The sequence below is a fragment of the Lathyrus oleraceus genome, chromosome 5, assembly GCF_024323335.1.
Source record: "Lathyrus oleraceus cultivar Zhongwan6 chromosome 5, CAAS_Psat_ZW6_1.0, whole genome shotgun sequence".
Taxonomy (NCBI): Eukaryota; Viridiplantae; Streptophyta; class Magnoliopsida; order Fabales; family Fabaceae; genus Lathyrus; species Lathyrus oleraceus.
Window position 1 is genome coordinate 631,279,488 of NC_066583.1, and position 20,771 is coordinate 631,300,258.

At 38.5% G+C, this 20,771-nt stretch overlaps 1 long non-coding RNA gene across 7 annotated transcripts; it reads right to left on the reverse strand.

The window, feature by feature from the left end:
* Positions 1 to 6,099: 6,099 nt before the first annotated feature.
* LOC127087376 (uncharacterized) lies at positions 6,100 to 20,757 on the reverse strand. 7 transcript variants are annotated; one of them, XR_007789941.1, is made up of 7 exons: positions 20,336 to 20,757; positions 8,292 to 8,400; positions 7,711 to 8,139; positions 7,138 to 7,468; positions 6,891 to 7,058; positions 6,723 to 6,806; positions 6,100 to 6,490 (listed from the first exon to the last, which is right to left on the reverse strand). It is a non-coding gene; the product is annotated as an uncharacterized LOC127087376 (long non-coding RNA). The 7 variants fall into 7 exon arrangements; XR_007789940.1 differs by lacking the exon at positions 8,292 to 8,400 and adding an exon at positions 20,121 to 20,229; XR_007789937.1 differs by lacking the exons at positions 7,711 to 8,139; positions 8,292 to 8,400 and adding exons at positions 19,540 to 19,968; positions 20,121 to 20,229.
* Positions 20,758 to 20,771: the final 14 nt, after the last annotated feature.

Genomic DNA, 20,771 nt, shown 5'->3' on the forward strand with positions numbered 1-20,771 from the left:
CGAAATCGTACTCATATGTATCGGAGGATTTTGTCTTAAATATGCTAATTTTTCTTTATCGAATGACTTTTAATCAAATATGTTGGTATATTATATATGCACCGAATAACTTATAAGTTATTCGATGTTATAATCTTCATATCAAATAACTTGGCTATAAGTATTTTGATAGTCTTCATTTTGTCCGCCTTTAAGTTATATGGTATGCAAAATTTTCAAAAAAAAAAGGCCTTTTTTTATGTTTCATATATATGGGGATACATTTACAAATATGAGATAAAAAATATGTGTTGATACTATGGAAACATTCTCAATTGCAAAATAAATTTATACACGACAATGATTGATAAGGGGAATTAAGGAGGTTGAAATCAAACATAAAGTAATTGTTATCATTACACATTCAGATACGGAAACGGAAAAATAGGAAGAAACAACAAATTGATATTTGGTTGTGATAAATGTGGAATACACAAGGAACTTGATCGTACAACATACAGTGCGATAAAAAATGTAGGTGTCCATTTAAAATAATATCAACATCATTTAAAGATGGTTCATGATGGAAGATTGATGTAAAATGTAGACTTCACGACCACGATTTACCTAATACATTAGAAGGTCATTTGTTTGTTGGTCGTCTAAGTTCAAAAGAAAGACAACATGTTTCTGATTTGACAAAATGTCATGTTCCACCGAAACACATATTGTTTTCACTACAATAGCAGGATATAAAGAATGTTACTTGGATCAAACAATTATATAAACATAAGAGTAACTTACAAAAAGATATTAGAGGTCATATAATTGAGATACAACATATGTTTAAGTTGATGGATGATGCAAATTATGTTTACTGGAGTAGAAAAATAGATGACACGAATGTTGTGAGATATATTTTTTTGGACACATATATATTCAGTGAAGTTGTTGAATATTGTTCCTAGTGTGTTGATTATAGGCCACACATATAAGACAAACAAGTATAGACAACCTCTGTTTAAAATTGTTGGTATGACTTCGACTAAGTGGACATTTGTTGTTGCATTTGTCTAATTGGTTGTAATGTGTAATACTTGTTCAAATGGTTGCAATGTGTCATATTTGTTTCTAATTGCTCGGAATTTGTCATCCTTGTTTCTAATTGGTTACAATGTGTCGTGTTCAAAGAGTTGCAATGTGTCATACTTATTTCTAATTGGTCATGATTTATCAGTGTGACTTGATTTCCTTTTATATTAACCTGGAAATTAGTATAAATAGGATCCAAATTTCACAGTAGAGAAAAAAAAAACCATTTCACAAAGAAAAAGTTAATCAGTCTTAAATCTCTCACCCTTTTCCATAACCATCAAACTTCTACCACCTTCAACACTCATCAATATCACACCACGTTCATATCTATTTCCAAACACAACATAAACGATACAAAATAACACCACCACACGTTGCACCATCGCGAACATCGCAAAACCACCACCGTCATCGTTCGTCGTTCACTTTTTCGATCTAGATTTGTGAGTTTTCTTGTGTTATTGACATTTTATTGAAATTTATTTATGGAATAATGTTTGTTGTATTCAGTTTCATGTTTACTTAGATTTGTTCCATGATTTTTGTAAAAAATGATGAAAATGGTAGAAAGAGTTTGAAGAGTGATGAGAGGAAGAAGAAGAGAAATCCTCTCTCTCTCTCTCTCTCTCTCCCTTCTATTCTCACCACTCATCCATTTCTTTTGCACCCCCCTTTGGTATTTCTAGTTTACTTAGGTTTAATTATTTTGTTAAATCATCAGTCTTGTAATTAATTTATTAGGTTCATTAAATTTGTAAATACTTGTATTTCCTCGAACAAAATTCGCATCATTCGTAAATAAAATCATCCAGTTCATCACCCATCATGATTAACATGTATAAACCTGTACATAGTTCATTAACATAAGGTCAATCAAATATTAAACATCTTCTCAGGCAAATTAACTCAATTTTTTGCAAATAATTAGACAAGGTGGATGTACATCCACACTTCCCTCAAGTAACCGATTGGTTGGCGTACACTGTATCATCCAGTCATTCAAACTTAAAACACTTAAAATCAATCTCAACACGCTTAAATAATCTTTTTCCGCCCCCGTGCGTTGAAACATTTCCCTTAATTAAAAATAACCAATAAATACTCATTTTTTACCACGAACTACAAGGTTTTGAGTTTCCCATTGCACCCGGGAATATGTAGGAACCAGATTTTGAAATCTTGTCAGACAGAGTAACAAAAAACTAACTATTTTTATTTAACTCATTTCCTGTAAATAAACTAAAAGCGGACATTAAGAAGAAATAAAAATTTAGACACACATTCAAGTTTAGCTAACTAAATGATCCCCATTGAGTACAACTGATGTGTGAGATGCTAATATCTTCCCCTCGCATAATCAACCCATGAACCCTTATTTGATTGTGATGACCATCTTGACCTGTTTTTTAGAGTTTTATCGTTATTTTCACTTTCCTTAGGAATAATTAAAATTCGGTGACGACTTTGTGTCTATTTCGAACGTTTAGATGCTCGGATAGTTTTTGTGTAGCAACACATGAGATAAGATGTTTCTTGGGCAGAGAGAAGTCAGGGTCAGTAATCGTTCCACGTCTCCCTTGAAAATAGGGATTCAACGGTTCATTATTTACTGAGTGGGTGGTGACCCTTTCCAAGAAAGACCTTATGCCCTTAAGTACTATTTAAACATTCCTCCCCTCAAGGGAGTGAGACAGATTACTACACTCTAAAGCATAGCGCTTAACAAGGCCATAACGCATACTGACTATACCCCACATTCGCTTATACCTAAGCACATTTGTAAAGCCTCTCACTTCGCGTGAGCATGACTCTTAAACCACGTAAAACACCATTGTACACGGCTCCTAGCCGTCGTGGGAAAACCCTAATCACCACACATCGTAATATACCTACAAAGGTTTTTTAGTATCCCTGACCTTGTAGGGGGAATACGCACACCTGTACTTTTTTACCATTACAATGGTGCCCATTATGGGGTCCCACTAAAAGTAACTCGGGTCACACCTTCACTATAACCTTTTCCATCTTCCTTTAAAGATGGTCAACATGACTCTACATTACAACACAAACACCATTGTCGGAGGTTTCCTAGGGAGAGGCAGCTCTAGAGTCACCCGAAGGAAATATGCAAGGCGGGTGTTTGCTGCAAATTTAATATCACATAGCTTTCCTAGAAGCATCCTAGGGAAAACATGGGTTACCGTCTTTTTCTCCAATGAGGATGTCATCAACATAAACCCTCACGATGATGATCCCTTACTTATCATTGTGCAACATGGAAACTGGGACATCAAGTGCATCTTGATAGATCTTGGTAGCTCAATTGATGTCGTGTTTTGGGATGCCATCCTGAAACTACAGCTTGACCCTAACGACATAAATATGTTTAATGATTCTTTAATAGGGTTGTCAAGCAAATAGGTAAAAGTAAAAGAGTTACATAACCTTGAATACCACTTGTGGCGAGGGAGTAGACGGTAAAATGATTAACGCCAACTACCTTATTATGGATGCCCAATCACCATATAGTATCATCCTCGAGCGACTGGTCATCAATGCCCTTAGAGCAGTCGTCTCCACCTTGTACCTGGCTCTAAAATACCTACTTCTTGGTGGGTGAGTCGTACAATCTGAGGAGACCAACAAGCCACTTGAGAATGCTACTAAAGCATCCTAAAAATAGAAAGGGAATAGCTCATGCTTGTTGATGCCCCTCCTTCCGAAGTTTTAAATACTGATCTCGAGTGATGGGACCGTAGATTGGACGCAGAAGTAGAAAGGCTCAAGCCCATAAAAAAATTAAAGGAAGTATAAATAGGTCCTCACGCCCACCAAGTTACAAATACAGGTACTTCTTTATCCATATAAGAGGAACAAGAACAAGTCGACCAACTCAGAAAGAACGTCAATTTGTTCGCTTGGACCCCCTGTGACATGCCAAGCATACCTCAGTTGGTTTGGATGGTATAACCCATTGTAGAAGTCTCCCCTTTCTTATCCATTTTTTCTTTAGTCTTTATGGTGACTTTACTAAAAAAAATAAGGCTTGTGCAAGGTCTGTTGCAGGTATGAAGCGCCATGAAAAATGGGTATGGTTATCATTTTTTACTCTCCTGACCCAAGGTACGTAGTTCGGCTAAGCCGGAATAAAGAAATGTAAGAACAAAGGTGGTGAGCCATCACCTCACCATTCATCATTCCTCCAGACCAGTGGCACATAGGAAGTGGAAAGTAGGAGAGGAGAAAATGGTTGTCATTGATGAAGAGGTAAACAAACTATCTAATGTCGGATTCATCACAAAAACAAAAAATCCCACCTAACTGACCAACACGGTTCTAGTACGAAAGACCAATAATAGGTGGTGCACGTGTGTAGATTTCACTGATCTGGACGCCATCTATCCTAATGATCCATACCTGCTGTCAGACATTGATCGCCTCATTAATGGATCGTCACGATACCGCATGCCGAGCTTCATGGATGCATACTCAGGGTACAACCAAATTCAAATGGATCCCCTAGATGCACCCAAAACAACCTTCATGTCGATCCATGGTAATTATTACTACAATGCCATGCCCTTTTAGCCTCAAGAATGCAGGCGACACCTACCAGCGGCTCATGGACGATGTCTTCGCCCGCCAGATAAGGAAGAACCTCGAGGTCTATGTCAAATATGAGATTGTTAAAATTATAGAAGGGCACAACCACGCAGAAGATTTGGAGGATTTCCTACTCTCAGTTAGGAAATATGATATACGTCTAAGTCTCGCCAAGTGCTCTTTCAGGGTTAAGGTGAGGGAATTCCTAGGGTTCATACTGACATGAAGCGGGCGACATTAAGGCTAACCTAGATAAGTTTCAAGTAGTCATCACCATGAGGAGTCCCATTAATGTGTAAAAGCTACAACAACTTACATTTTGCCTTGCCGCTTTGCCCCGCATCCTCTATTGCACAAGAGATAAAGCCTACCTCTTCTTCGATACCTTAAAGAAGAAGGAAATATTTGAATGGACCGCCAAGTGTGAGGAGGCTTTCACCAAGGTTAAAAATTTCCTCACATCTCCCCGTTCGCATTCACCAGAAGGAAGATTCATCATTACTTTTCTATCTCTGATTACATATCAAGCAATGAGCTCAGCCATTGGCCAAAAAATAGACATGGTGAAGAAACTTGTGTATTTCGTAAGCAAGGTGTTCAAGGATGTTGAGGCGCATTATCATAAGATTGATAAACTAACGCTAGATAGGTGTCATACCCCGATTTTGGTCCTGAAATTTTCTTCCCACCAATCACTCGTTTGCATTCTTTCTGCACTCACCTTCATATCTTTCATTCATGATCACATTTATTATTTCATATCATATTTATTTACATTTTTCACGTTCCAAATTTACATTCATATTTGCTTCATTCACATTTAAAAAAAAAAGAAAAGAAGGAAATCCATTAATATTGAAGGAATTCTTCATAATCATTCATATTTCAATTACGTCATTCATTCATTTACAAGCATCACCTTAAAACATCACCGCATGAATACATGGAGTTTCTAAGATACAAAGAGAGGTCCTAGATTTTTTTTGTGTGAACTTGTTCTATCCGCCTTCCAATTATTGAATCTCGAAGAGAATGTCCCTAAATTTGAAGGTCTTCAGCAAAAGGATCCAAACTTTTATGAGTTTTTGAAAGAGCATGACAAGAGCAGCTAATGAAAAATTTGGAAATGGAAAAGTGCTTATAATTCATTACGTTATGGTGCTAGCCTGCTAAAATCTTCAAATCTATCTCCTTTGTGTTAACCAACTTGAATGATATGTATTTCATTTATAGCATAGGCTGTGTACCTATATCATACAAGGAGTGAAGTTGAATATCCGGTCATTCAATTTATTGAGTTGCAGATTTTATAGTTAAGGGCTTGATTTCATGCAATTTCTCATGACGGCTGCAGGAGGCGATCCTCATACACAATATTGATACAAAGCTACCTTTTCTTTTAAAGCCAAAACTAGGAACTCCTAAAGATAACAACTTTGGAAAATAATATTGCAAATTTGATTCATACAAGCAACAAAACATTTTTATGTTTCGGACCAATGACGGAACATTTTCTCTGCAGTTTCTTTGACAGAATTCCAATTTTAAGAATGATGGAACTATATACAATAATCATAACTGTTTTTGCACTGCTGATTGGCTGCGTGCAGCCATATATGATCACTTGAGCATGACCGGCATACAGATTTGAGTGGGGGTCGCAAGATAGTTGTCAGATGCTTGCCTACAATAATGATCCCAAGGTAAAATTGAAGATGTTGTCAAAGCACCAGAAAAGCATGTGACATCCGAGTCCGTCGATGGAGTTCCAGCTTTCAATCTAAGGCATTGCAGAAGGACACACATAGGAAGGCTGCAAGTACATAAGTTGTGAACAATTGAGTCTATTAGTGTAAATATAGCAGGATACTACACTTGATTAATTTAAGAAGTAATCTCAACTCAACTCCAAAAAAAATTTGAAAGCCGAAGGTGACGGTACTCTTAGTAAAACATGAGATACAATATGTCGCCATGTGAAATGCCAATCTTATGGTACGAAGAAGACCGAAAATTCTTGCACATGAAATAAAAGAGAAGCCTACCGTAAATGTTTCAGCATGATGTGAACTACGAGGCATGATTGTTGTTACTTTGGCTTCAAGTCCGTCCGACCGCCCCTTTTGAGCCTAGAAGCAAAATAGAATATCGTGTTAATACCGAAGTTGTGATAAGATCATTCGACTTTCCTGAAGAAAATATAAACTGCATACTAGATTTGAGTACTGTGTTAAGTTCAAAGGCTACTGTGGATGATTGTTTGGTCACCTCTCACTTGCAAATCCCGTTATACCAGCTTCCGAATCAAGGCTCCCTCTTAAGCAATATAGCTGATGCATTTTTGTTAGAATTAACTGCTGTTGCTGTGACCGTGTCCACGTCTGCAAAAGGTCCGAAAATGTGCATAAAAAGGCTGGAATAAAAAGATTGCGAAGACTACAAAAGAAAGGGACACATTACCATCAAGAAGAACGAAAGCTCTCGAAAGGCACAAAGTTTGTGAGGTTCACTCCAAAACTGTTGTAGTCATGGTGATTGGAATTGAGCAGAGGTTTCGTCAACAATGTAGCAGATTTACACCGACAGGTCCGGGGACTCCTTGGAGCAGGAGGGATAAAATATTACTGAATCAAATGCAAGCATAATTCAGTGTCTTTTAAGCTAGCAACACCGTAGCTCTTTAGATGGCTCAGTTTCTATCCTTTGGGATATTGCAAATTACCCTGTTCCGAGTAATGTACACCTAGCCGGAATCCCACTAGGTATCAAATGGAAGCATTAAAACCTGCATCTGCAAAAAGATCCAAAAAAAATGCGCATAAGAGTTTTGAAAGTGCAAGACATAATAACAATAGCAACAGCAACAACAGTTGCTTTTATTCATTAAGATAAAACTCCTGCCAGTTACAGCACCAATTGGGCGGATCTACATCCTGAGTTCCGCTATAAAACCGAGTTTCAGAGTCATGAGCCTGAGTTTGACTTGGAAATAGAAGAGAAAATTAACAAAATAAATGGTGGCAAACAGCATACCAACTTCTGCAATAACACCATTTGTTCACCTGCAACAAACAATAATTCACAAAACAGCAAAAATTGAATCGGCGGCGAGTCGCAATCGGAACCGCTGCTCATCGTAAAAATGGTTAAGGCAAAGTTTCACCAGTACCGGGTCGTCGGAAGGGGTCTTCCAACGGAAACCGATGAGCACCCGAAGATTTACCGCATGAAGCTTTGGGCAACCAATGAAGTTCGTGCCAAATCCAAATTCTGGTATTTCTTGAGGAAGTTGAAGAAGGTTAAGAAAAGCAATGCTCGTGCAAGCGATTCCACAGCTATTCAACAGTCAACATTTTGGCAGTCCCAACTTCCCAGTGCGACACACAATCATCAAAATCAGAATATTTTAGAATCAATGGATATTGATGCATTGGACGAAACCACAAATCAACCAACCATAACCTGCAAAAAAAAATTAATTAAACCAAATCACGTTTTCACCATTGCAACCTTTTCACTGCAGTAACAAAGATTAACAGCAAAGAGTTAAATTCCAAAAATTCCCAAATCAGGGAAGAGACAAAAATCTAAGAGAAAGTTTGAGTTCAAGGTACCGTTTCCGGAAGTGTAGCGTGAAACAAGATAAAAGCACTTCTGAGCATCAAAAAGACTTCTGGAAATTTTCTTCTTTGAGCTCTAGAGGCCACATCCGAAAACCCTAATCTGGAGCATAAAAGGAGAGAAAGAGAAATCAATGGGGGGACGAAAAAATTAACGGCGAAAATTGCAAAGCGAAAAAACCCTAAAACCGGCCAAACAAAAAACCAACCTTTTGGAAGCGGAGCTTGATTTTGTTGACTGCAGGAGGAACCTAGCGGAGTGAAGAGGTTTAAGCTCACCATCACCACCAAAGGTAAAACGTCCTATTCGTTTCTCTACCGGAAATCTTTTTTCTGTGTTTAGGTTGAGAGAGGGAGACGAGAGAAGAGCGATGGGTAGCGATGGGTGAGTGAGGTTAGCATTGCAAGCGATTGCGAGCGTGCGAAAATTTTAGGTTGAGAGAGATGGAGAGGTGACGAGTACGAGTGAGGGAGAGAGAGTTTCTTTGTGAGGAAGATGAATACGCTTTTAGTTTTTGACTAGGTATTCTCTCACATTTTCTGATTATGTTGTCTTTTTTAAAAAAGAATCCAAAGCAGTTAAAACTTAATATTATTTAGTTTTCCAAAACCTTTTCATTGATAGGGTCTGTTAGTATGCTGTGTTGGTTCCCACTCATTAAATCTCTCGTTGGTTTTGTTTTTTTGGTTCCTCCACCATTTATTTGGAAGTGCAACAAATTTCTTTCATATTAGTTTTAATTAGTTTTTTATTTTAATTCTTTTTTAGTTTATCTTAGTTTATACATTTAAGTTAGCATTAAAATATCAGTTAGCTAGTAAGTGATTTGGTGGAGGGGAGTGGCTTTTAGATCTTTAGTGTAGTGGGTTCGATACTCCTAGGTGTAGTTTTTCTTTCTTTTATATTTATGCTTTATTACTCATAGTTTTTTTATTATTGTTTAATAACATAGATTTGTTTTTCTTTTAAATTGCATCATTCATTCAAAACCGTTTTAAAATTATTAAAATCAATACTTTTCTCGATTTAACATCGAGCCCTTTTTCACACCCTTGTAAGTCGATTGTTTTTTAAGCATCGCCGTCAACCTCACATAGCTTACTCTTGGGCTTTCTTACAATGAGCCGGTTCCCTTGCACTTACACTCATGCATTATTTGTTGTTTGGGTCCGATTCAATTATTTCATGATTTTTTAATCCCCATTTGACAAAATGTACCCCACTCCCCCGATGTGTAATAATCTTGTACTATTTTATTTCTTTATTGTTTGGTTATTTAGTTAGATACTAACACAAGAATAAAATCAACAATTTCAAAAAATACAAAAATAAGACTCGATCCAACGTCGAGTATTTTCTCAATAAACAAATCAATCCATTTCTTCCTCCTATTCCATTACAGTTCTTTCAAACTTTCATCAAATGCTTGATTCAACGTCAAGCCATTTTCTCTAATAAAAACTCAAAAAATATTAATTCATATTCAAGACCTTTCCAATAAAGATGGAAATGGAACGTGGTGTATACCACGCACTCCTGAGACTAGGATTCGAGATGTATATCTCGCCAATCCTAGCTCTCGCCATCATCCAAGTTTATCCACTTTGGTTTTCTCTCAAACACTTATCCAAATTTCTCTTAAACGTCCATCAACACTTGATCTAGGTCAAGTCATTTTCACAACAAAACTCAAAATACCTAATTCTTATTTAAACACTTTCTCAATAAAGGTGGAAATGGAACATAGTGTATACCATGCACTCCTGAGGTTAAGATTCGAGACGTATGCCTCGCCAATCTTAACTCTCGCCATCGTCTAAAATTGTCAACGCGGTTTCTTCAAACCCTTTCTCAATCAAATCTAAGATACCTAAATCTTATTTAACACTTTTTCAATAAAGGTGGAAATGGAACATGGTGTATACCATGCACTCCTGAGGTTAAGATTCGAGACGTATGCCTCGCCAATCTTAACTCTCGCCATCGTCTAAAATTGTCAATGCGGTTTCTTCGAACCCTTTCCCAGTCAAATTCCAAAAATACTTAATTCCTATCTTAACTTTTTTTAATAAAGATGGAAATGGAACATGGTGTATATCATGCACTCCTGAGGCTAGGATTCGAGATGTATATCTCGCTCATCCAAGTTCTCGCCATCACTCAAAATACATCCAACCAATCAAACTCTTTTCTCGCCGCCGTGCGACTAATCAAAAACCTTTTTCATAAACGAAAGGTATCTTGTCTTAAATGATACAAAACAATGTTTCGGCCACGATTGTTGAGTAGAGATAAATGACGCTTTTCCGAATGTAGATTTATAAATCCGTTCGATGTGTGGTATGCGTCCACTCCTCATCTGTTTTGGGTAAAACAATGTTTTCGTCGATTAATACAGTATAGCTTTCGCTAAAATCGACCAACAAACAAACATTTTTCTACCCAGAACTACGTAAGCCTTGATTTCTCTTTTGAGATACGTAGGAGCAGGATTTGTAAATCTTGTCAGGCCCACTAATAAAAAACTTAGGTTTAGTCCTTCGTTAAAAAATCCAAAAACATTTTCCTCTCTTTTACTCTTTCTTTCCCACTTAATAATTTGAAAAGCCTAATATTTTAACTAACATTAACGCACACAACTGACCTAATGGTTCCCGTTGAGTACAACGGACGTGAGGGGTGCTAATACCTTCCCCCTGCGTAATCGACTCCCGAACCCTGATATTGGTTGCGATGACCATATCTTATCCTTTCTTTTGTCCTGGGTTTTATCGATATTTCCCCTTTCCTTTTTAGGAATAAATAAAGTTCGGTGGCGACTCTGTTCAGTCCATCATTGCGAGCGTGCGATCGCGCTTCGCTTTGAAGTCGTATCCCCATTTTTTCGAGGTGCGACAGATGGCGACTCTGCTGGGGAAAAATATCCAATCCCTAAGCGAGTCAAGCCTAGTTAGGACGTTTGTGTGCCTTTGTTTGTTTAATCATGTGGCTTTTCCATTATTTATTGCTTTTTAATATCTTTATTGTTATATTGATATTTGTTGCATATTGGTTCCACCGTGTTGGGTACTTGGATTTTGATTGCAAACCATGTGGGAAAGACTCTACACCCGAGTCTAGAGTGGAAAAAAAACATAAGATAGGACGATGGTTGAGTAGTACGGACTCCCGAGGTGAATACTTCGTAAGGGTCGGTACGAGAACCTCACTTAGAGTAGATTCTTTTGTAAATATTGTCGCCCGAGGTGTATACCTCGTAAGCGCCGATGTTTCAAAGGGGTCCATGACTCTAAGGACCTTTTAGAACATTAAACCTTTGGCCAACTAGAAATGATGGTTGCGTAGTATGGATTCCCGAGGTGGATACCTCGTAAGGATCGATACGAGAACCTCGCTCAGAATAGATTCTCCAGATGGAGTTGATGACCGGAAAGTATTTTCCGTAAGCGTCAAACAGTCTTTTGAATCCATGACTCTGAGTACCCTGTCTAGAACCCAGTCGATGGTTGCGTAGTACGGACTCCCGAGGTGAATACTTCGTAAGGGTCGGTACGAGAACCTCACCCAGAATAGATTCCCTTGATGGAGTTGACGACCGGAAAGTATTTCCCGTAAGCGTCAAACATTCTTGTGAATCAATGACTCTGGGGATCCTTTGTAACAAAACCTTAGATCTTACCCGGTGAGAACCTATTCTTGGAAAACAATCAGATTTATCAGTACCTTGGACTTTTGAACCCGTGTATTGAAGAAAAAACACAAGTGTGCATGGCTTGCATTGCATTCATTCGCATTCCATTGCATTTGCATCGCACCATAATGCATGTCATTCTCTAGACAAAACACCAAAAAAAATCATCCATCTTTTGTCCGTGAAGCAAAGTGATTCTCAACACGCGAAGAGCAAAGAACCATGTCTCAGGGGATGATGGACGAGCTAAGGAAAAGCCAAGAAGCGCTGAAGGAGGAACTTAACCTTTTGAAGAGCCAAATGAGATGGGTCTTGGAAACCCTGCAAGTCTTGTTGAGAAAAGAGGGTCACCCAATATACGCTGCTGCAACAAAGAGAGCTACTACCCCGCATCCATCCGGTGTTACCTCAAGTCAAGGGAAGTTCTATATGGCAACTCCTCATTTACCAGTATATGGACCTCCCTCAAGATGTCATCATCAACATCCTCTGGCTATTGCTCCTCAAAGTCACCAAAGTCAGGTTCAAAACAAAAATCAGAATCAGAACAAGGGGAACAAGGATCACAATGACTTGATTCCGGTACCATATAGCAAGCTCTACCCGCAACTGATCCAAAATGCTTTGGTGACACCTCGAGCTCTCACGCCTGTGTCACCATACCTACCATGGTACAATCCAAATGCAACATGTGAATTCCATAAAGGGGCATTGGGACATGACCTAGATTCTTGCTTTACGCTAAAAGCCTTGGTACGAGGACTGATTAACAAAAAGAGCTTAGTTTTTGAAGAAGATCACCCGAAGATCAAATGCGAATACCATACTGGAACAATGGGGCACTCCATCGAGGAATGCATGAGTTTTAAGCTCAAGTTGCAAGGATTAATTGACATAAGGTCACCAACACTTAAGGAGGAAGGCTCAGGTACATATACCTTGATTTCTGGGCCAGATAATGAGAAAGGGAAAGGACCCTTGAGACCCCTCAAGGTTTTGTTCCACAAGGAAGATGTCAGGGATGTGGCTAATGAGCTATCATTGTTTCCTGGTAAGAGCATTGAGATACCGTCTTGGATTTCCAATGTCACGACCCATACCAATGAAAGAAAAGGAGAAGTGAGTAGTGGATCCAAGAGGGTTGCGTTCAACGATGAGAATGAAGGAAAAGAATTTGAAGATCATCATGCCAATGTCGAAAAGCTTGTTGATCCAAACCTTCAAGTTTGAAGAAGTCAATTCCCTAGAGCTGGCAATCATTTAGCTATTTCAGCATTTCTTTTGTAGTTTCCTTGCATGTTGATTGTTAATTGCTTTTAAGCATTGTTGTTTTCTTTGAATTGGTAAGATTAATGAAATGTTTATGCATCTTTTGAATTGATCCATTCGTATTCACTCGTTTCTCATTTATGTTAAAAACAAAAATACTCCTCTCATTCACTTTTGTTTATCAAACCGTTGTGTTAACAAAGATTAGAGGGAGGATGATGAAAATGAAACACCTGAAATTGTTGTGGTATGCTTTTGAGTAAAACCTTGTCGATGATGTAAGGCATTGTTTCAAATCCCCAAACACTGAAGAGATAAGGCGTTAATCCCTAGTCAACCACTTTGAGCCTAGAAGTTGGTGTTTATTTCGGATCTAAAACCCTTAATCTTAACCTGGGGCAGGGTAGTTGTGTTCAGATAGTTTGATCGTGCATTCGATCTTTCAAAAAGATTGTCCATATGAACACCCTCCGATTAGGTTCAACCACATGTCATCCTTCGTGCACATGTTGAAGTGTCGAAGAAGTTGAGAAAAGATGAAATTAGTGTTGGTTGATCCTCATCCACCAATAATGTGGCAGTCACACGCATAAAAAAAAGAGGATAGAAAAAAGCCCACTAGGTCAATACCACAAGATGACTTAGGCAAAAGTTAGGGCATCCCGATGGACCAAAAGCTTCAAAGAAGCGGTCCAGGCAAAATTAGGGATAAAGAAAATCAATCAAAAGAGGTCATTAAATCCTCAACAAAACAAAAAATAAGGTGACTGCCATTTCAAGAAAATTCGTCTTGAATCCTCATCACACCTTCGAACCCTCTTGGAAGTCGAATGCGTGTATCGAATTAACTGAACGTAGGAACTGGAGATTATCAAGAAGAAGGGGTGGGTAAAAATAAATTTTGAGCCTTATATCCTTTTGTTTCAAAAAAACCGTGAACCAGACCACGTTACAACCCTTAAAAGACCTAATTGAGGCAGGGTTTATTTTGAAAGCATACTATAACAAGTTTGTGTTAACTTGACTCGAAACGATTTTTGTAAATCATTCGATAGCACCAACTTGTATACTGTGAATGACTTGATCACCATTGTGTTCTTATCAACGACTCGTTCACTGTATTTCACCTGTTCATACCAATAAATTTTGATTTCAAATTTTTTGCATAAACACTGCATTAAAATTACCATTTTTGAATGAACAATCTTATTTGCAAGTCAACACTTAGCATCAAGAAATTCCAAATACAGTTGAGGAACTTGATGGAGTGAAAGAAATCTATTCGGGGGCAAATCACTTTGAGCATCAGTTAATTCGAGCTAATCACCCTAAGGGTCATCTAGCCAAGAGTAATCTGCTTCAAGAATCAGACCGGGGCAAGCCACCTCAGAGCTCAGTAAGTCCAATCACTCCAAGGTTCAGTTAGCCAAGAGTAATTTGCTTCAAGACTTAGGCTGGGGCAAGCCACCTCAGAGCTCAATGAGTCCAACTATCCAAAAGACAGACAACCAAGAGTCTGCCATTCCAACATTTGGTTAGTCAAGTTCAGACTACTGCAAGTTACAAACACTTGGGGCAAGCCACCTCAAAGCTCAATAAGTCCAACTATCCAAAGGACAGTCAACCAAGAGTCTGCCATTCCAACATTTGGTTAGTCAAGTGCGGACCATTGCAAGATTCAAACACTTGGGGCAAGCCCTCTCGAGGTAGTCTCATGGAGAGTTGTTTCCAAATCCACTTTCAAGGTGAACATTTCCAAAGACCCAACAAACTGGGGCAAGATGAGCCACAGAGGGGCATAACCTCTTTCTTCGTGCTTTCAAATTGCTCAAACAAATTCTGCCATACGTCAACAACTATTGAGTTTAAGACGAGTGTCCGAAAATTATGCTAGCACGATTCATTAATCCTCCAAAAGGATCCATTGGCTAAGCTGTGGCCATCAAACTGGATAGAATCCTCCTTTGACAACATCTATCATAAAATATTCGGTTGAGTTCTCGGTGTTGAGGAATCATGAGCTTCCATAAAGAGCCTTTACAAACTCCCAGTCTGCCCAGTGTCAGCATTCTCATAATCATGATCATTCATATATCATGCATAAAAGGAAATTCAAATCATGCATAGCCGAAATGTACTTCGTGCTCATTTTGCATTGATCCAGGTCTTGTTGTCGATCCTATGATCCTTTGACCTTTGATTCCAGTTTGTATTTGGTGCCCTTAAACCAACATCCGGTTTTCGCAGTCATTTTCAAGTCCAATTGTTGTTGGCAAAATCCGTTAAAAGTTGGTTGTAGTCCATTGCTTACGGTCAAAGTCCAATTGTTGCTATTCCGGGGTCAAGTCATACTTGAACCTGCTCTGAAGAGTCTTTCCAATTTTGTTCAATACTATTCAGGTCATGTATGAACCTGTTGTTGAGCCTTTTATTCCGGGGTCCGGTCATACTTGAACCTGCTCTGAAGATTCTTTGTTCAATCCTATTCAGGTCATGTATGAACCTGTTGTTGAACCTTTTTATTCCGGTGTCAGGTCATACTTGAACCTGCTCTGAAGAGTCTTTCCAATTTTGTTCAATACTATTCAGGTCATGTATGAACCTGTTGTTGAGCCTTTTATTCCGGGGTCCGGTCATACTTGAACCTGCTCTGAAGATTCTTTGTTCAATCCTATTCAGGTCATGTATGAACCTGTTGTTGAACCTTTTTATTCCGGTGTCAGGTCATACTTGAACCTGCTCTGAAGATTCTTTGTTCAATCCTATTCCGGTCATGTATGAACCTGTTGTTGAACCTTTTTATTCCGGGGTCCGGTCATACTTGAACCTGCTCTGAAGATTCTTTGTTCAATCCTATTCAGGTCATATATGAACCTGTTGTTGAACCTTTTATCCCGGTGTCAGGTCATACTTGAACCTGCTCTGAAGATTCTTTGTTCAATACCATTCAGGTCATGTATGAACCTGTTGTTGATCTTTTATTCCGGGGTCAGGTCATACTTGAACCTGCTCTGAAGAGTTTTTCCAATTTTTGTTCAATACCATTCAGGTCATGTATGAACCTGTTGTTGAGCTTTATTCCAGTGTCAGGTCATACTTGAACCTGTTCTGAAGATTCTTTCTCTGTTTGTTCAATACTATTCAGGTCATGTATGAACCTGTTGTTGAACCCTTATTCCGGTGTCAGGTCATACTTGAACCTGCTCTGAAGATTTTTCTCTGTTTGTTCAATACCATTCAGGTCATGTATGAACCTGTTGTTGAACCCTTATTCCGGTGTCAGGTCATACTTGAACCTGCTCTGAAGATTTTTCTCTGTTTGTTCAATACCATTCAGGTCATGTATGAACCTGTTGTTGAACCCTTATTCCGGTGTCAGGTCATACATGAACCTGTTCTGAAGAGTTTTTCTCCATGATTATTCCCCAGCATTGTCAGGTCGTACATGAACCTGTTGTGGAAATTCTCGTATTCGGGCTTAGTAAGTCAAATTGTGAACTTACTCTCTTGTACTCTAAGTACTGCTTAATCAAATCTCATTTTGATTACTCCCCAGTGTGTGCCTGATTCTCCAGCAGGACTGTCTCCCCAGCAAGTTGTTCCTTACCATTTGTTTGTCTTCCTGTGGACCATCAGCATTCCCCACAGTTTGGTCTGTCTAGTAGCGTCTCCTGTTAAGGGTCCACCATATCCCTAGCAGATAAAGAAAATTAAAAAAAAAAAGAATCATGCATCCACGCATATCATGTCATGCATATCATATCATATCACATCATGTCGTAGGGATTCAGGATCAAAATCCGGGTCTTCTTAAGTATTTAACCATCTCCCACTATGATCATATGAAGAGTGTCCTGCTTCATATTCTCTAGTTGAAGACGCTTAAATAGGGGCAACTGTCATACCCCGATTTTGGTCCTGAAATTTTCTTCCCACCAATCACTCGTTTGCATTCTTTCTGCACTCACCTTCATATCTTTCATTCATGATCACATTTATTATTTCATATCATATTTATTTACATTTTTCACGTTCCAAATTTACATTCATATTTGCTTCATTCACATTTAAAAAAAAAAGAAAAGAAGGAAATCCATTAATATTGAAGGAATTCTTCATAATCATTCATATTTCAATTACGTCATTCATTCATTTACAAGCATCACCTTAAAACATCACCGCATGAATACATGGAGTTTCTAAGATACAAAGAGAGGTCCTAGATTTTTTTTTTGTGAACTTGTTCTATCCGCCTTCCAATTATTGAATCTCGAAGAGAATGTCCCTAAATTTGAAGGTCTTCAGCAAAAGGATCCAAGCTTTTATGAGTTTTTGAAAGAGCATGACGAGAGCAGCTAATGAAAAGTTTGGAAATGGAAAAGTGCTTATAATTCATTACGTTATGGTGCTAGCCTGCTAAAATCTTCAAATCTATCTCCTTTGTGTTAACCAACTTGAATGATATGTATTTCATTTATAGCATAGGCCGTGTACCTATATCATACAAGGAGTGAAGTTGAATATCCGGTCATTCAATTTATTGAGTTGCAGATTTTATAGTTAAGGGCTTGATTTCATGCAATTTCTCATGACGGCTGCAGGAGGCGATCCTCATACACAATATTGATACAAAGCTACCTTTTCTTTTAAAGCCAAAACTAGGAACTCCTAAAGATAACAACTTTGGAAAATAATATTGCAAATTTGATTCATACAAGCAACAAAACATTTTTATGTTTCGGACCAATGACGGAACATTTTCTCTGCAGTTTCTTTGACAGAATTCCAATTTTAAGAATGATGGAACTATATACAATAATCATAACTGTTTTTGCACTGCTGATTGGCTGCGTGCAGCCATATATGATCACTTGAGCATGACCGGCATACAGATTTGAGTGGGGGTCGCAAGATAGTTGTAAGATGCTTGCCTACAATAATGATCCCAAGGTAAAATTGAAGATGTTGTCAAAGCACCAGAAAAGCATGTGACATCCGAGTCCGTCGATGGAGTTCCAGCTTTCAATCTAAGGCATTGCAGAAGGACACACATAGGAAGGCTGCAAGTACATAAGTTGTGAACAATTGAGTCTATTAGTGTAAATATAGCAGGATACTACACTTGATTAATTTAAGAAGTAATCTCAACTCAACTCCAAAAAAATTTTGAAAGCCGAAGGTGACGGTACTCTTAGTAAAACATGAGATACAATATGTCGCCATGTGAAATGCCAATCTTATGGTACGAAGAAGACCGGAAATTCTTGCACATGAAATAAAAGAGAAGCCTACCGTAAATGTTTCGGCATGATGTGAACTACGAGGCATGATTGTTGTTACTTTGGCTTCAAGTCCGTCCGACCGCCCCTTTTGAGCCTAGACGCAAAATAGAATATCGTGTTAATACCGAAGTTGTGATAAGATCATTCGACTTTCCTGAAGAAAATATAAACTGCATACTAGATTTGAGTACTGTGTTAAGTTCAAAGGCTATTGTGGATGATTGTTTGGTCACCTCTCACTTGCAAATCCCGTTATACCAGCTTCCGAATCAAGGCTCCATCTTAAGCAATATAGCTGATGCATTTTTGTTAGAATTAACTGCTGCTGCTGTGACCGTGTCCACGTCTGCAAAAGGTCCGAAAATGTGCATAAAAAAGGCTGGAATAAAAAGATTGCGAAGACTACAAAAGAAAGGGACACATTACCATCAAGAAGAACGAAAGCTCTCGAAAGGCACAAAGTTTGTGAGGTTCACTCCAAAACTGTTGTAGTCATGGTGATTGGAATTGAGCAGAGGTTTCGTCAACAATGTAGCAGATTTACACCGACAGGTCCGGGGACTCCTTGGAGCAGGAGGGATAAAATATTACTGAATCAAATGCAAGCATAATTCAGTGTCTTTTAAGCTAGCAACACCGTAGCTCTTTAGATGGCTCAGTTTCTATCCTTTGGGATATTGCAAATTACCCTGTTCCGAGTAATGTACACCTAGCCGGAATCCCACTAGGTATCAAATGGAAGCATTAAAACCTGCATCTGCAAAAAGATCCAAAAAAAATGCGCATAAGAGTTTTGAAAGTGCAAGACATAATAACAATAGCAACAGCAACAACAGTTGCTTTTGTTCATTAAGATAAAACTCCTGCCAGTTACAGCACCAATTGGGCGGATCTACATCCTGAGTTCCGCTATAAAACCGAGTTTCAGAGTCATGAGCCTGAGTTTGACTTGGAAATAGAAGAGAAAATTAACAAAATAAATGGTGGCAAACAGCATACCAACTTCTGCAATAACACCATTTGTTCACCTGCAACAAACAATAATTCACAAAACAGCAAAAATTGAATCGGCGGCGAGTCGCAATCGGAACCGCTGCTCATCGTAAAAATGGTTAAGGCAAAGTTTCACCAGTACCGGGTCGTCGGAAGGGGTCTTCCAACGGAAACCGATGAGCACCCGAAGATTTACCGCATGAAGCTTTGGGCAACCAATGAAGTTCGTGCCAAATCCAAATTCTGGTATTTCTTGAGGAAGTTGAAGAAGGTTAAGAAAAGCAATGCTCGTGCAAGCGATTCCACAGCTATTCAACAGTCAACATTTTGGCAGTCCCAACTTCCCAGTGCGACACACAATCATCAAAATCAGAATATTTTAGAATCAATGGATATTGATGCATTGGACGAAACCACAAATCAACCAACCATAACCTGCAAAAAAAAATTAATTAAACCAAATCACGTTTTCACCATTGCAACCTTTTCACTGCAGTAACAAAGATTAACAGCAAAGAGTTAAATTCCAAAAATTCCCAAATCAGGGAAGAGACAAAAATCTAAGAGAAAGTTTGAGTTCAAGGTACCGTTTCCGGAAGTGTAGCGTGAAACAAGATAAAAGCACTTCTGAGCATCAAAAAGACTTCTGGAAATTTTCTTCTTTGAGCTCTAGAGGCCACATCCGAAAACCCTAATCTGGAGCATAAAAGGAGAGAAAGAGAAATCAATGGGGGGACGAAAAAATTAACGGCGAAAATTGCAAAGCGAAAAAACCCTAAAACCGGCCAAACAAAAAACCAACCTTTTGGAAGCGGAGCTTGATTTTGTTGACTGCAGGAGGAACCTAGCGGAGTGAAGAGGTTTAAGCTCACCATCACCACCAAAGGTAAAACGTCCTATTCGTTTCTCTACCGGAAATCTTTTTTCTGTGTTTAGGTTGAGAGAGGGAGACGAGAGAAGAGCGATGGGTAGCGATGGGTGAGTGAGGTTAGCATTGCAAGCGATTGCGAGCGTGCGAAAATTTTAGGTTGAGAGAGATGGAGAGGTGACGAGTACGAGTGAGGGAGAGAGAGTTTCTTTGTGAGGAAGATGAATACGCTTTTAGTTTTTGACTAGGTATTCTCTCACATTTTCTGATTATGTTGTCTTTTTTAAAAAAGAATCCAAAGCAGTTAAAACTTAATATTATTTAGTTTTCCAAAACCTTTTCATTGATAGGGTCTGTTAGTATGCTGTGT